Here is a 16056-nt window from a genome sequence, read left to right on the forward strand (position 1 = left end):
CACTAGCGCATCTGTGTTCCTTTCTCAAAGAGAGAAATCCTTCCTGTGTGTTACATGCATTTGTTCATTTTTTCATAAATCTTTATAAATAAGTTGCACATAGCAAGCAATTTCTGCTGGGCCCACATACTAGTCTTTTTATGTGTAGGCCACAAGAGTTTTTCAAGCTTCTCTGAATCAATCTTTTTGCACAATCCAATACATCCATAATCTGTTTCGACAAAGGACATTGTGACTCCATGTGTTGAAGACAAATTATGTCTCAAATACAGTTCTGACTCAAGAGGCAATTTATTATTCCATACCACTTTTATAGGAGGAGTCCAAAGACAGGGAATGTACATGATTGGCAGAATGCAAAGAATTTCTTGCGAAAAGATCCTGGAATGACTAAGATTGTTTAGGTAAAAGGAGACAAACAAGAATGAATTGACTGCTATGTAAAATAACAAATGTTACTGAGAGTGTCAGCTGGGTATGCATGCTTAACCTCTCACGACACAGGAACACAGGTGCTTTCTAAGAAAGAAACTTGATCAAAGGAGGTAATTTTTGTATCATTCATAGTTTATCCACAGAATTTTGCTGCCATGTGATATCACTTTGATGAAGTGGAAGCAGGATTCAATAAATGAATCCTGTAGAAAACATCTATGATTATATAAAGAGGGGAAAAAACCTATAATGATACAAGACCTCCAGTATCATGGCATGAACCAACCATTAACTTCCTAAGATGGAAAATAAACTTTTCAAGGAGGTATATTAGTATATTGTTATCCATGGAGACATTTCTTGAACTTTTCTGTGAAGTGCACCTGGTTTGGCCATGCTTGGGAGAGAGTATTGGATCATCATGGAAGAATAAGAGGTAATAGCTGATATGATATTCACGGTAACCCATATCAAAATGGGATTGTGAAATGATTCATGCATACTATTGGCATATTATGGTTTGGTATATATGTTTGAACCACAGGGATCCAAAAATGATGGTTTCATTTCAAACTCTCTATTAGGCCTTTATAATATACCCTACACTGTTTCTCATAAAGTGTATTTATATAGCTTGCATTCCAGTCTCTATCTAAAAGTAAATCTAAAAGTAAGGTAAACTAATCCAAGTAATACTGGACACAATTTTGACACTGCACGAGAAGATGTGGTATGTTTCTTCTGCTGAAAGATATAGGCAATAGCTTGGTGGCAAAATCCTGACTCCACTGATATCAGTGAAACATCTCCCATTGATTTCAGTGCAGGCAAAATTTCATCCCAGGGATTTATGCAAGTAGAAATGCAGATAAACTGATATTACATGATATTTAATTTATTCTCCAAAATAAAATTCTTTGCAAAGAAAGCTGCTAACTCATTCACAGGTATAAAATCCCAAGTAGAAAAACATTCTTGCCAATTCCTATTGCTTCCTATTGGCAATTTTCCTTTTAGAATTACTCCTTATAAATGATAGGATAGCTGTGGTATACTAGTGATTACTGCATGTGTCATTGCACAAACATCATATCATGGAACTGTGAGGAGGAAGATGTTCATTGGTGCACCTAAGCAAGGCTATTAGAAAATATACATTTTTAGGTTTTGTACTTGGAAAAATGAGTAATTTTTCCACTGAATTCCTGAAGCATTCCTGTCCATTTGCAACATCTAATTCTATATTTTGAAAGCTCTGGGTCAAATTTTGCCTCGCGAGATTCTATACTTCCCATGTTAACTCTTGCTTCTTTCCCCTTTGTGTAAGACTTTTTTTTTTGGACCGTCTTCCGTTATCAGGTGGAATTTCATGGCAGGATACTGAATAATTCAGTTGCAGAATGGATATTTTGCAGCTTGGTTTCTTACCCCACAAAGGGAAGCATTCAACCTCTTTGCTGGGACTACTATATGGGAGACACAGTTAAGTTCTGGCTTGGGTCTTCAGAGAATTCAAATTCAGTTCCTAGTCTTGCCACAATCTTAAGGTCACAGTGAATGAAATTCCCTTTATCTCACTTATGGCAGTGCCCCATGTGCAAAATACGATTACCAGTAATTTTCTTCTCCCTTTTTCTGTTTTGTCTCCAAGGTTGTTAACACTTTAAGCCTAAGATTACTTCTTGTTGCATTTCTACACTGCCTCCTGCAACTGGACCCTGATCAAAACTGTCTAGGGGATGAGAATTCTGTTTTGCAGGGAGGTCTCAACACTTGCCTTCATTCTGCACTCAAACATGATTACACATTTGAAAGAGGTTTTTCAGGGAGGGGAGGCTGGTTGCTTGTTTGTTTGGGAGGGCTTTGGGCAGGGAGAGGGAGGTAGTTGTGAAATGGAATTGTGTCAAATAGTTAATACTGGAAAGCCTTCCCAACAAAAATCTCATAGACTCCAATATATCTCCATGAAATATTTTACCTGCTACCAAACAACATATTTTGACAAATTTTCATTGTGTCAAAAATGTTACAGCTAACTGTAGCCCTGGTCACAGTTCCAGCCTTTAGGCACTACAAATAATTAATAATGACAATAGCACATATGACTATGTTCCAGTATATAATGGAAAAGACAGATGAAATTTATGAATTAATAACAGGAGTCTTCACTGTGCCAGGGAATGTCTAACAAAGAAATTTGATTGTATTCCTGAAAAATTGCCAAGCAGGGTCTGTAAGAAGTGTAATCGTCTTTGCCTAAGGTAGCACAACACCACAATGCTCCAGACCTGGCTCAATCCAAAATCCTGCTTGCAATTTGTAAATTGCTAAATCTGTAGAATATGATTGTAAAGCAGAGTGAGTGATCAATAGGTACTTTTGAAGTCTAATTCAATCCAGACTAACCTCTATCCTAAGTATACCAAACCTATTAAATCAGTAAAGACCTACAGTAAAAGTGATATTAAAGAGCCTAGAGGTTGATGCAACTCTCCTTTTTGTCCCCAGAAAACAGCACACTGATTAATAAGTACAGCCTTTCAACACCTCTGCCCACCAGGATTCAATGACATACGTACAAGCCAAGAGGTTGGATGGAAAAGTGGTTCTGAATTGGCATCTGATTAGGGAAAAGACACCAGATCTTACCAGCTAAGGAAAAAAAAACATCTTTTCAGTTTGGTGTGGGAAATGAAATAGGGTCACTCTGATCAAAAATGTTATTCAGGGAATTATGCATTATAGTTATAGGATTTTTTCCTGGCATAACATATTAAACCCTCCATATACCTTGGGACTTCATGTTTCACAAAGAAACTGAGTCCAGAGAAATTTGCATTCCAGAATGAAGGACCAAGCTTTGAAGATAGCCTCTGTATCTGTGAACATGTTTTGATTTTTGCGCCTAGACATCACAGGATCCCTGCACTCAGTTTCAGTCACCTGTTTAGTTTAGGTTTGTTTGTTTTTGGTTTTTTGGTTTTTTTTGTTGCGGGGAGGAGTGTTGGTTTGGGGTGCGGAGCAGGTTTAATGGTTTGATACATTATTGGCAATCATTGTTATATGTTTGATTCCTAATCTGATGCAGAAAGTTCCTGCACATTGTTTAAAGATTTCCCCCCTTAGACTTCTCTTGTCTAATATCCTTGAGTGTCTGACCCGACAAAAGCAGTTGTAGAATATATTTCTTCTCTGGTCATGTTGGTTGCATGCTGCATATAGTTTGGTGTGTAGCAGCAACAGAGAGACATTTCTGAATGCCTTTTTTGGATTTTGCAAGTTAAAGACCACTCATAATTTCACTTGCAGCCGTATATTAAAAATTTAATCTTCTGTTTGAAAATCCAAATGAACAATGTTTTAAAGCAATTGGCTAAATGGAAAGCTGTGTGATTGTTGTTGTTTTACAACCAAACCAAAAATTTAAAAGAAAAAAAAATTGGCATGGCTCAACCAGAAATGGAAGAGTTTGGGCTTACTCACCAAAACTAAAACTTGAAAACCCCAAAGTAATTCACTTGGGGGTTTTCTTGCTTGTTTGTTTCTTGTCGTTGTTGGTTTTTTTACTTTTTAATTTTTAAATATATTTTATGTGAATTCAGTCCCAAAACATCATTTGGGAATGAAACATTGAAAAGTTTCATTTTTAATTTTCCCTTTGTTTTCAATTGTTTCTGCAAAAACTATGTTCTGAACTCAGGCTAAATGTGCTAACACCTTCAGTTGCCCCAACAGTATATTTTTTCAGCAAATTAGATTCTTTGTCCCCAAATTTTTGCCCAGCTTTAGCTGAATAGCCCATCTGTGTGCGCTTAGGATAAACAAATATTTGATCGACAACTGAAATCTAATTAGGACTACTTGTTAGTTTTGTTCAATGTGAGTTAGGGATGCAGAACTGGACCCAAAGGAGGTAACTCAACCGCCATGATCTCTGAATAATTAGGTTTGATATTGCACATGAGAGTGATTCTAGCAGGTGTATGAACTAAAGGATAAGCTACAAAATGATGTAAAAAAGAATAGTTATGAGTTGTGTGAAAGGTAAAGAGTGGGGAGGAGCTCTCGTCAAGTGTGGCTAAAGCTTAGAAATGCTGCTTAGAAACAGAATTGATTTATGTACCTAATATGAACAAGAGGCATAAAGAGTGAAACATAGTTAGTAGAAAAGTATATGGGCTTTATCCCCATTTTACAGAGGGAGTATAGAGATGATAATGAAAGACTTTATCTCAAGGTCACACTGGAAGAAACTGTATGATGCAGGCATTGAACCAAAAGCTCCAGCTTCATTAATCAAAACTAGATGTTTTTACTAGCCTGATGAGACTTAATTTGGGCTGTGTGTTCCTGGACTTGATATAAATGCCTGTTTTTTCAAACCATTCTGGCTCCCAACTTTTTACCAAGCAGTCCAAAAATTAAAAGAACATTGGATAACTATTTTTTGAACTTCATCAAGTGGTTGAGCAAATTCTAGCTTTATCCAAAGCAAAGTAGACAACTGTAAAATCAAAGTTATGCCCACTTTCATTCTATAAACTTAGAAAAAGGACTAATGAATACTTTCCAAGATCCTTGGTAGAGTAAAAGTTACAGATATACAGCATTAAAAATTCTAAAAGTCACTTCAGGAGTTTTGAAAAACTCAGCAAGTAAAATGCTGCCCCATTTACGGCAGTAAGAGTTTTGCCTTTGACTTGAATGGAGTCAGAATTTCTCCCAAAGTATTTATGGAACATAGAGCACATCTTCACATGCATTAATACATTTTTCCTAATGTGTATTAAATTTAGTACCTCCAATGTGAGGGTGCCTATACACAAGCTGGAAGGCTACTCTGCCGTGCTGTAAAAACAGAGGTCAAAGCAGACTCAATTGAATCTGCTGGAGTGTGGTAATTACCGTGCTCCAGCCAGCCTCTTCCTCTTGTGTATCAGCATCCCCATGCTTCAAAATGGCTGTAGAGGCATTTTGTCTAAAGCTTGTTTGACTAGCTTTAGTTCAAGCACCCCCACCACCATTTTGAAGCATACAGGTGCTAATACACAAAATGCTCCCTGTGCTTTAATTATAGCAGCTCTTGGAGCCACTCTAATTAAAGTGCTGCTTCCCCCTCCCCCCCATTCCCGGAGCATGTGTACAAAAAACCAGAGGTACTAAATGATTGTGCATTAGGCTGCCCTAATGTGCAGTACCAAAATCGCACCTTCTTTAAGTGACACTTAATGTACAGTAGCCTATGTTACTGCACATTAGCATAATTGCACATTACCATAATTGTACTGGTTTTTTACATCATGTTTTAATGCTCAGTAACATAGGCCAGCGTTTTCCAACCAGTGTGCTGTGTGCCATGGAATCTTGTGGGGGGAGGGGTTGGCTCCAGCCAGTGCTGCCATCATGGCCCCACACCGCCACCGCGCCCTGGCCAGGCCCCCCTGCTCCACGTCCGGCTGGTGTGCCGTCAGATAAAAAACGTTGGGAAACGCTGACACAGGCTACTGTGCATTAAAACACATGTATAGGTGCACCCACAGGCATGAATGACATGTGTCCCCAGCAGCTGTGGGGGCATGGCAGCCGGAGAGCAGTGGTGGCAGCGGGAGCACAGGGGCAGCAGCAAGAGCGTGGCAGCAGCAGGCGGTGAGCTCCCACAGATGCTGCCAGCTCTGTTGGAAGCAGAGGGGAGCGGGGGGGATGCTGAGCACCGACCAGGAGTCGGCAACCACCCGCAGACACTGGCAGCAAGTTGGGGGGGAATGGCAAGTGGAAACTGCCCACAGGCACCGCCAGCAGTGTCGGTGGTCCCTTTTCTCAGGCGGTACACCGCCACACTCCGGGGGTGCATCGCCACACTCCGGGGGTGCACATGCACCCGCGTGCACCCCCTATGCGTCACCAATGCCCACAGAAGTTTCCATATTGGGTTAGACAGACTAGGAACCACACCACCACACTTATTTATGCCAGATATCATTAGTAAATCCCTTAGGAGGAGATATGAGTTCCTGTAACAGACAATTATGGAATAACCTATACACAAAGGAAATGTCTTCTTAACCCCACACTTTTAACCCCATGTAATTAGTAGTTGGCCTATGCTATGTAGCATAATGTTTTATATCCCATACAATTTTTATGTGTTGTAATGAAAAGGTGGATGTTTTCATTATGAATATACATGTAAAATAAATGTTCCTTTGAATATTGCTAATTTCTGGAGTCAGTCATCTTTCACAACAGTAAAATCACTAGATTATGTATTTGCTCTAAAATGAGTTATTTTAAACAGTGCTAACTGTACTTATTGTACCTGGTGTCAGCACACTGAAACACGCAGCTTCATACATATTTCCACATGGACTCTCAGGAATGCTACTTAGCACAGAGTAGATACGGACGTACTGCTTCCAGTCCAGGCTTTAATATTTATTAAATTGTACGGTGTGTTTGAGGGCACCACCACTGGGTGCAGTAAACTAGTGATCTCTCTGGGCGCATCTACACAAGACATTTACTGTGGAACTGCCTAATTAGCAGGGATCTTGGTTTTCTGTTTAAAAATCACAAATTCTATAATAAAACTGAAAATTCTTTGGTTAACAACCCCCATATCCACAATTAAAATGAAACAGCACTATATATATAGGTATCAATAGGTATCCCTTGAACGCAATGTTTAATTGATATATTTACAATTTTAAAGCAATTTGAAAGCCTACAAGTGCCTCAACCACTATAACAAAATAATTCTAAATACTTATAAATTTTGGTGTTTGATTTTGGGTTTTTTATCAGGGAAAAGCAGAACTCCCCCTGCTCCCTTCGCTTACCAGGATACAGGTCCAGGTTCCTCACTCCCCAACCATAGCCCTCTGGCCCCCCAGCCCTGCCAGAGGGGCTCCCAGATGCTAGGTCTACAGGGCCAGGGACCCAGGTCTGCAGCCCCCTGTCTCCTGCAGCAGCACCCAAGCCTCGACTGCCGCCCACAGGAGGTGGTGGCTGCTGCAGCAGTGGGGAAGTTTGTTGCTGCAGCAAGCCCTATGCCACCCTGTGCTTCTGCCGCTGCCCCGCTGCTGCTGGGTGGGCATGGGGTGCCTCACCAGGGTAGCACAGGACTTGCAGCATCGGCACTGAACTCCCCCACCCACCCCTCTCTGCCCTGCCACACCAGGCCCCATCCACTGGGCTCCAGAGGCCCAAGGGAAAGGGCTGCAGGGTAGGGAGCCCAAGCCTAGAGCAGGCAGCCCGCACCTGCCCTAGCCCTGTGCCAGCCCCCCTCCCACCCTCCAGACAAGCCACTCATGGCCCCATCCTGCTTCCCACCTGGGCCCTGCAGCTGTGCGTTCCAGTCCTGGGCTCAAATCCCTCCCCAACCCCAACGTACCTGCAGGGAGGTGCTCTCCATGCACATACACATAGCACCCCCTATTGATTGCCCTTCTCTTACTTCCCCCAGCCCTTTGCAGGCTGGAACTCTGCCAGCCTCCAAGGGGAGACCCACCATTTCCTGCATTTTTCTCCTTTAAAGAAGAAAATCCAGGTTTTTCTCCTTAAAATGAGAAAATCCCGATTTTACCACATTTTGCCATGGCAAACAGAAAATCCAGATCCCTGCTAATTAGTTCAGTAAACGTCTCAGCATCTACATGTGCAGCCCTATTAGGTTGCAGTAAGAAACTCCACCACAGGTATCCTGCAGCACAATGTTTTAATGCGCAGCAACGCATGTGCAGATTCTGACGGTGCTGGCAGGGGCATGAGGGTGCTTCAGAGCAGGGGCTGCCTGCCAGCTAGCCCTGCATTGGAGCACCCTTGTGTCCCATCCAGCTTCCCAGGCTGGCATGCTGATCCCCCCCATCACCCCAGGTCCTCTGTCAACTGGGGCTGCTTTGACCCAGCTCAACATGCTGCGGTCCCAGGCACACATTCAAACACTATGCCCAAGAGCTATACATTCCAACACTATATACTTCATTGCTGTGAATTAATTGCACATATAGATGCACCCAGAATGACCTAGGTTATTTAGATACTTTTGGGAATGATATCCTTCGTCTGTACACTGCTTCAGTGTTCTTCATGCAAATTTTTTTTCGATGATCAGTCCATCTTAGGCCCAAGTAACATAGAAATGTCCAATAAATGAATAAAGGCCTGCAGGAACCTGTCAGGTTTTTCAAAGCTAGTGAGGCAGCTCTCACTGACATGAAGGCAGAGATACAAAAACTGCTTCTATCATATGCTATCTCTTTTGATTCTTTGCACTTCAATACATTTGTTACTGACCAGAAGAGGGAACAAAACTGTGTAAAAGAAATGTTGAGGTGCTTTCTTTTTATAATCAGGTATTCTCTCCTTTTCGTCTTTTCCAAGGATGTTTATTTCAAGATATTCATTCTGCAAAAGCTTTAGAAGGCCCCAAAATCTCATTTAAGATGACCTAGAGGAGACCCCTATTTAACAAATATAAAGATGCTAATTATTTTATGTATAGGTCTTAACACGATTACAGCCAACACTGACATTATTTGTTGTTACAGCAATAAGAATTCAATTATGCTTGTGCCAGCGTAATTAGAATAGCACCATAGGTTACTAGGTTGATTTTTTAATGTCATTGCAGGGATATGATAAAAATAATAACACTTTCACTTAAGCTTTGGTAAAGGCTGATATTCTTTCAACATTCTGGATTTTCTGTTACAAGCGCATAGGCTGTGCTTCCATGGAAATTTCAGTTTCCAAAGTTGATTTTCCCACCCCACTAAATCATAATAAATAATAAAAAGGCTCTCTTAACAAAATTGAAAAAAAAGGGATATAAACTAAATAAATGTCATATCTATTGTCTTTATAAACTGAATGCATCTGTAGTTAAAACTACTGTACCACTCAAGTTCCCTATCAGAAACAAACAGATAAAATTAATAAAGTGTAAACCTGCCACCTGCTGATGAATCAAAAAAATATGGGTAGGCCATCATACCCTAAAGTTTACCACAAACTGGACTCATGCCGTAGTTATGGCACATTAACTTTAGTACTTGGTTAACCAAATACTAAAGCAATGCGCAATAATTCGCACAACTGCGCAGTAGCACCATCACATGGCTTTTTAGCGACACTGACTGTGCAGTAGCCTAATATTACTGCAAGTAGCATATTAGCATGGTTTTTGCCTGGCACGCTACTGTGCAGTGTTATTAGGCTACTGCACAATTAGTGTCTTGTGTAGATGTGCCCACTGAGAGCATGGAATAAGTTCTACATCAAAGAGCCCTTTGACAATAAAGTTATGGGAACCATCATCAAGGACAGCCCAGCAGATCACAAATGTTACCCAAGAGAAATTAGGCATGTTCTCAAGTTATAGTTTCCTAGATTATTTATGGGTATTAATGTATAAAAGCATAACTCTCTAAGCCTGGGAGCAAAAAGGTAGATCATGGGGTAGAGCAAAAAGGTAGAGCATGGGGGGTCTGGCTTAATTTTTGTCATGGCAATAGTATAGGGAAAAGAGCTACTGCATTCGGCAATGGAGTAGAGATTGCAAGGCCCTCATCTAGCATCTGATAAGAGGTTTATCAGACCCCAGATAAAATGACATTGACTTTTTTAAAGGTATCCTCAAGTAAAGTATTCACTATCGTCCTAGCCTGGAGGTATCTTAAGGATGGGTCCTATGGTGGGGTCTACACTTGAGAGGAAAAACCCCTGACAGTCCTTAGAGACACCAGGCACAGTGAGGTACCAGGCACCGTGAGGTACCAGACCTGCCTGAGACTCCAGACACAGTTTCCTAGACCAACAGGCACCTTTAAAAGAGGATGCACACAGACCCCCTCATGTGCCCCTCCTTTATTTCCTAATTTGGCTAAGATCCCACTATCCAGTCCAACGTAAACATGTTTATGGCCTACGTGTGCTTACCTGGTTAGCTTCCTGCCTTTCCCATGAGAGATGAAACAAGGAATGGAGAAGAGGAGATGGTGGTTAAATAAGTAAGCATAGAATGTAGTTTAATAAAGAAGTCAGGCCAATACCCTTTGGAGCTGCAAACTGATCTACCGCCTTCCTACCAAGTGAGGTCAGCCTTAACAAGAGACAGCAGCAGAGTTAAGGAGACCAAGTGATCTTAGGAGCAAGGACAACACCATAACATCAGCCAGAAGCCACAAAGTCAAAGTACTGGAATTAGGAGTGTTATAGAGTTCATCCCCTGAGATAGTGGTCACTGGCTAATAACACCATCAGCCATTAAAAGAAATTACTAGCTTTCAAAGCTGAATAACAATTTCCTGGTATACAACGGTTTCTTGATGGATGTTTCCAAAATAATCAGGTGCACAATATTTACTCTATTCCATCTATGCAGAGAAATGTCAAGAAGACTTCCAAAGTTGTTATTATTATTATTATTGTTATTATTTATGATGATGATTATGATCATGATGAATTAATTTGTATTCCAGGAGTGCCAAAGAGCCACAGCACCTTTGTGTTAGGCATTGTCTATAACAAACAGACTCTCCTTGTCATGAACACCTTACCATCTGCCTTTACCATTTATCCTTTTTTTTTTTCAAACTCACCCCATAAGGTTACAATAAGATGATCTTGCAGATCATATTCAACCTTCAATTTAAGGCAAATTCTTGTAGCGAAGGAAAACAAAAGCTCAGGACAAAATCTGTATACTGTTATTAAAGTGTGTGTATCTGTGTGTGTATGTAATCATGCACATAAGTGCATGTGGGTGTATAAATGCCAGAAGTCAAAGGATAGTACTATTATACATCACCAGGCCATTTTTTAAAGGGTGCAAGCAATTGTTTAGTGTTCAAAAATATGCTGCCTCACCCTTCATTCTTTTACACAGTGGTCTTCTGAGACATGCCATGGCAGATAGAAAATATTTTTTTCTCTCCTTTTATTCTGTGTTTGAAAGAAATTCTCAGGCTAGTGCAGTTTCCTGGGAAGTAGGCATTTAGTGCATGGTATGAAATATTTCTAAAAGAGGGGGTTGTCTGTGCATTGCCTGTTTTTCAGGAGAGGTGTGCATACATAGTGAAAGCCAGCTGTATTAAGGATATTCTCCAACTCAACATCATTCTTTGCTCCTCCACTGGGAAGCTGGCCTGAAGGCCCAGAATTCTGCGATCACTCATCAGAGAGGTAGCACTTGTGCTGGAGAAGGAACCACGTTATTATAAATAATACATTATATGTAATACTAAGCATAGATCTGGTCTTTAAAATTCTGCATGCCCTGCAGCAACAAGAAGTGTTTGTTCATTTTTAAAGGGTCTCAGCATTAATAATAATAATTCATGTTAGTGGGTAAAATGTTCAGAAACATGTTACTTCCTTAGAAGCATATGTTCCATGACAGTAGTATCATTGCAAGTGAGTCTAATATATTATAGTTTTGGTGCCAGACCCTGCAAGAATCCATCTTGTGTACTGGAGAGAATACAAGGCCTCAATGCCCCAGTTCAACTAAATACTTAAGGAAGTGCTAACTTTAAGGAAAATGAGTTGAATTACTTCAGACAAATGGGTTGTAATCAATTGGCTTACTCACAAATGTAGTTATGCATGCACTTAACATTGTGTTGAATCATATCTTAGGCTCAAGGGTTATAGCATTATTTTCTGTCACCATTACATGATTTTTTATAATGGGTTTTAGAGTTATTAATAAGGGAACCACCACAATGCAACCACATAGGACAAAAAACAGGACACTTGATAGGCTATATGTATAAGATATAATCCCTGGTAGGCCTCTAACAAAGTTTGTATTGCCTTGGATGGCATCTTTTCACCGATTCAAAGCAATGTATATATTTGCAATTACATACATTTTAAAGAAAGTTTAATCAGCTCTCATGATCCAGACCTTTAACTGGCTGCCATATGGTTTATGATGGATTTTCCCCTCCCAAACCCATGTTCAGAAGTGCATTGCCACTGCAGTAAATGACTGAGGAGAAGAGATTTACTGGCTCTGAATGATCAGATCTAGGATAAAGCAAAAAGCAAAGTTGTCGAGCTAAGGGCCTAATGCAAAGCCTATCGAAGTCAGTGGGACAATCCAGCTGACTTAATTGGTCCTTTTGGATAGGGCCCCATATGAGGGTCTAAACTAAGTAAAAAGTCTTCATAGATCATGAGCTACATTTTTCTACTTATTGAAGCTTCTCCCTTCTATAGTATCTGTCCACTTCTGTTTGCTCTGGGATGGATTGTCAGACCTGCCTGAGGGAGTGCAAGCAAGCCCTATAATGTGGAAAGTACACAAAAATATGCTCCAGTCCCACTCCACAAGTGTGAATGGTTTCAGGTAACCTAACAAAAGCTCCAGATGGTTGAAAAACGGGAACAATTTATTCATCCAAATGTTTTTATTGGAATTTTGACAAGATTTTTTGGGGGTTCTTTTTAAGAATTTCAAAATTTGGAAAACATCAGCTACCTCTAGAAACAGCAACATTTTCCTACTGTTTCTCCTTTGAAACCACACAACTCAGTTCAGCCAAGGATATATTTGGCACAAGTACCTGAGCACAATAATGGGAGGAATGCCTCCTTAGTGTCAGCCATTGTGATGCCTGCATGCTATCTAGAATCAATCTACAAATCTTAATATAGATCTCTGTTATGTGAGATTGAATACTGTTCTTGTGAAAGCACTGCCTCTTGGAACATTTCAATGAGTTTTTATTATAAGATCACTCATGAAACTGCAGGGAGGGGGGAAACACTATTTTAAGAATCAAAACAGAGCTCATGACAGTTCATATAGATTGGTCTTATATAAACCTTAGGATTTTTGAAATTGGAGTCAGGCTGAAAAAAAATGGATCCTATGTAAATATTTCTGTTACATTTGTCAATACACAGAGGCTAGTTAGGCCAACACAATGCAAGCATGACTGTATGAACTCATGAAACAGGTTTTCATAAGCTAAATTGACACTGCAGGGCAAAGAGTAAGTACAGATGACTAGTTTACTAAGCTAACATGACACAGATGATACAAAGAGGGTACACACATGCAATTTTATGGTTTCATTTTTACACTGGCAATGCACATTATTTGAAGGAAAAGAACAGAAAAGATTTTGTTATTTCTTTAAAGGTCTCTTGATGCTAGTGCAGTCTAAATGCCACTGTAGTTAATACAGATGAACCTTCTGGGTATTTTCAAATTATTTGACCTGCTGTTCCTTTCTAAATTTGAAAAGTCATTTACCCATAATTCTTTTTCTCTCAGCATAACAGTAGTTATTACTTAGCACCATACAACCTGTGCCTCTACCTGAGACAGAGATCAGAATGTTCCTTGTATTTGTTAAATTATCTTACCACTAGATGGTATATGTCTCTATTAGTGGGAGGGAGAAGGCTTCTTCCCTCTGTAATAATCTGTGTGCACAATGCAACTCCACACATCTTGAAAAACAGATTCAGAGTTTTAAGCAGGAACAGAATTCAGGATCTCATATGTGCATTTTCAAAGCACATTGGTTTTAACTCTGGCGCTGCTGAAGTCACTGATGTGACTGGGAATTTTTTAAAAGCCCAGCCCCTCTATGCAAAACACAGACTATTAGGTCTTAAGCTAAGGAAGATTCTCCAGTAGCTTCAGGCACAACGTGGGAACATTTATTCACACTTCATCAGGTCTGATAATCCATCTGGTAGGGAGGGGCTGTCATTCTTTCCTATACAGAAACACACACACACACACACACACACACTCTTACTCTCTCACTCTCTCACACTCTCTCTCTCACACAGATGCACACACACACACTCATACAGTATTGCAGCATCTAGCTCCAGTCACAATCTGGCCTTTAATACTTGAGAGGAAAATACATAAAATTAGCCATATTCTTCCACTCAGGAAGTAAAATGGAAGAGGAAAGTCATATTTATGAGCCATTCTCTACAAGTTATAGCATAGCCAGCAGACAATGAGATCAGGGCAGGGTAAAAAACAGCCCATTGTGAACATGACAATGCAAATTTATGCTGACAGTGTAAGCAGGAATGACGTATCCAATTCAATAGTGTAATCTATACAGGTGTGAGAACATATGTAGGAGGTATTTGAGAAAAAGAAAATGGAAACTAAACTTACACCTGATTGTAATCTACAACATAATTCACATTCCCAAAAAACACAGCAACTTCAAGAAATGAGTCTTGCCTACCTCAGGAAAAGATCTTGCATCTCAGACTGCATGGTGCTTCTCTACCCTATGCATCAGTTCTGCACAGTTCACAATTGTATCTCTCTGTCTATTATTTTTAGTCTTAGGAATCTGTGTCCTAATGGTGGAGACATGAAATATGCATACATATTATTAAAGTTGCATTAATACTGTTCAAACTCCAATGTAAGACTTTGGAGGCAGTGTTGTCTGGAGGAATGAACTTAACTTTGGTAGTCAAAAAGTCTGGCATTCTAGTCCTAGCCCTGAAATCCACTCATGGTAGGACTTCAGGTCAACCACTTCACTTTTGTGCTTTAGTTGCCATCCTTGGCTAAGTGCAGACATTTGCAGGGGTTAGGGAGAGGTTAGATTGTATTAAAAATGGCCATCCAATCTAACTTCATCTGCCCCTGTGTGGACCTTAGGCTTTGACCCAGTCTCAGTGCTTGGAAATTGATCTAAACCCATAACTGTACAGAAATTCCATACACACAGGCCAATCGAAAACGGTGGAATCCAATCTAAGATAGACCAGGATCAAAGTACGCTCAAACATAATCAATCTAGGTTAGACCAGTGAGTGGAACGTTAGTACAGTTACCTGTGCAGCCCCAGGGCTGGCAAAACCCAGCCACTGGCCCCAGCCCCAGGGCTGCACTTTTCCTAACCGCTCCCTGGCACAGAGCTATTTCTAGAGCCCCACCCCCAATCCTCCTCTCCCTCCTCCATGGACCAGTTAGTTCCCCCCAAACCCTCCATCCATCTAGTCATTCCCAGTGCCATCGGTTTGCTGCTGCTGGGAGCTGAGGGAGTAGGTATCAGTGAAGGGAGAAGCGGGAAGGATAGGTTCACTGGAGGGGAGAGTTTGGGGGGCTAAAAATAGCCCCTGGTCCTCCACAAGTCCCCCTGAACCCCACAAGGCCTCCTAATCCTTCCAATTCCTCTTGGACTCTACCAGCCTCCCATGGATACTGTCTGCCCCCATGATGGCTCCTGTGGATGCTGCTTCCTACCCTGACCCCGCATTACTCCCATGGGTTGCACCTGACCCTATGCCCCCCACAGATTGCACTGACCCCCCAATCACTCCTGTGCATCGCTCCTTCTCCCCCACTCCCTGCCATGGATCTTTCTTGCTCCCCCCCACCATTCTCCCATGGACCCTTGATCCCCCAAAAGCCTGCTTCCCCCCATCCCCACAACTCCCCCTGCTGGTCCTCCCTATCCTGTTTTACCTTAGATTAGGTGGCCATTTTTAATGTGATTGAATATCCCCCTAGCCCCCCTGAATGTCTGCACTTAGCCCCAGTAAAACAGATAATGTCTGTATCACAGGACTGTTGTGAAGATTGATTAGCTAATGGATGTACCCTGCTTTGAACGCACA

The sequence above is a fragment of the Alligator sinensis genome, unplaced genomic scaffold, assembly GCF_000455745.1.
Source record: "Alligator sinensis unplaced genomic scaffold, ASM45574v1 scaffold847_1, whole genome shotgun sequence".
NCBI classification, from domain to species: domain Eukaryota; kingdom Metazoa; phylum Chordata; order Crocodylia; family Alligatoridae; genus Alligator; species Alligator sinensis.